This window comes from Phoenix dactylifera, chromosome 2 (genome assembly GCF_051530095.1).
Source record: "Phoenix dactylifera cultivar Ajwa chromosome 2, Ajwa_hap1_PhDact_Kaust_v1.1, whole genome shotgun sequence".
NCBI classification, from domain to species: Eukaryota; Viridiplantae; Streptophyta; class Magnoliopsida; order Arecales; family Arecaceae; genus Phoenix; species Phoenix dactylifera.
In genome coordinates this window covers 29,581,495-29,583,520 of record NC_143191.1, presented here as the reverse complement: position 1 = coordinate 29,583,520, position 2,026 = coordinate 29,581,495, and the positions used below count along the sequence as shown (strand labels likewise).

The 2,026-nt window shown below is 38.3% G+C and overlaps 1 long non-coding RNA gene across 1 annotated transcript; it reads right to left on the bottom strand.

Moving 5' to 3' along the window:
• Positions 1–1,219: 1,219 nt before the first annotated feature.
• Positions 1,220–1,552, bottom strand: LOC149768274 (uncharacterized). Its single transcript, XR_016399209.1, has 2 exons — positions 1,416–1,552; positions 1,220–1,381 (listed from the first exon to the last, which is right to left on the bottom strand). It is a non-coding gene; the product is annotated as an uncharacterized LOC149768274 (long non-coding RNA).
• Positions 1,553–2,026: the final 474 nt, after the last annotated feature.

Sequence of the window (2,026 nt, the reverse complement as noted above, 5' to 3'; positions counted from 1 at the left end):
ATTTTCAGAATTTAGTTTGTCTTGTATTTCAGCAAAAGAATTTCTTTCTTTTGAAATTTTTAGATTTAGTTTCTTAGAATTTTTATTCTTCATAGCTAGTTTTCTACATTCACAATACAATTCATGAAAAGCATTTAATAATTCATCATAAGAAAATTCTTCTTGAAAATCATTTGATGTAAGAGTAGATTCAGATTGTACCTTATCTTCTTGTGCCATAAAGCACAAGTTAGTTACCCCTTGTACTTCTTTGGAGCTAGTATCATCATTGTTGCTCCTAACTTTTATTTTCTTGCTTGACTCTTCCTTGGTCAAGGCTTTCTTCCTTTTTATCTCTTTCTTACTTTCTTCTTGCTTCCTCTTCTTCTTTGTCTTTAGGAAGCTTTTGAATTTTTCGGTGTTTGGGTATGGATCCTTGTTTTCATCACCGAATTCTTCATTTGTTGTTCTTTCTTCCGGATTGGGAGATTCAACATCGTTTTCTGCAGGCTCACTGTTAGTATGTAATTGAAGCATATGTGAGCTAAACAGAATATTGTCATAAATATTTTCTAAAGTATCCCAGATTTCCTTAGCAGATAAACATGCAGAGATTTTATTAAATTCAGTTTCATGGATAGCACAATATAGTATGTTCATAGCATTAGCATTCAATTGTGCTAAGTCTTTTTCATTAGTAGTGTGAGAGAGTGAGTGAGGGCCTCTAGTAATGATGTACCATAATTCATAGTTTGAAGCTTGAATGAATATCCTCATTCTAGCTTTCCAATAAGTGTAGTTTGTGCCATTAAATAGAGGTGGTCTATCAATTAATTGTCCCTCTCCTATAGAACATCCCACTTGGATTGTCATGATCTTTAACTCTTGATTGTGAGATCAATGGGTACTATTAGAGCACCTTGCTCTGATACCACTTGTTGCCCAAGGTGACAATCCAAGAGGGGGGGTGAATTGGTTTCTTCTAAATTTTTGGTACTTTTAAAACTTTCTAAATTAAGTGCAATGGATGCTCTCTTAGGTTATTTAAGTGAGTTAATCTAATGCAAGAAGAGAAGATAAAGCAAGAGAAAATGAAAGCACAAACACAATGCAAACACACCAATATATAGTGGTTCGGTGCTCTCCTTAGCACCTACGTCCACTCCCCAAGCGTACCCTTGGGAATTCACTATAATCTTGCGGATTACAGTTGGATTGTTTTCCGGGCTCACAATCCAAAAACCTTGTTGGTTTTACGGGCTCACCAACGAACCTATACACTTGGTTTTCCGGGCTCACCAAGAACCTTGTTGGTTTTGCGGGCTCACCAACGAACCTATACAACTTTGGTTTTCCGGGTTCACCAAAAACCTTTGTTGGTTTTGCGGGCTTACCAACGAACCTTTGTACTTTGGTTTTCCGGGTTCACCAAAAACCTTTGTTGGTTTTGCGGGCTTACCAACGAACCTTTACAAAGTGTTTAACAAATGAAAAGAAAAGATTTAAACTCCTAGATGAGCATATAAAGCAATATGAACAACAAGAAGAGTTAGAAAGAAATTATCGCTTTGAAGTCGCTTTGCTCTTCTTGGTCAAGGAAGCTTCACTCTTGAATGGGGGAAGGAGCTCTTAATGCCTCTTTGAATCTGCTCAATCCCTTTCTTTGATTCTTGAATGAAGCTCTTGATGAAGCTTTTCTTGCTAGGGTTCTCTCTTGAATGCACTTGATGTATTTTCCCCAAAAGCTTACTTCCTCTGATGAATACTCCCTCTTAAATACTTCTCCAACCTCCAAATAGTCCTTTCTGACCGTTGGATTGAAGAAACTAGCCGTTTATAGCCGTTGGGAGTCCAAAAAGCATTTCTGCACAACTAGCCGTTATGTTCAGCCCGTGTTTGGGTCGGCTCAACCTGTCCTTGGGTCGACCCAACTTGGCCTTGGGTCGACTCAAACATTCCTTGGGTCGACCCTCTCAGAGAACACAGAAACATGAATTTCAAACTTCCTTCACTTGGGTCGACCCAACCATTCTTTGGGTCGACTCAA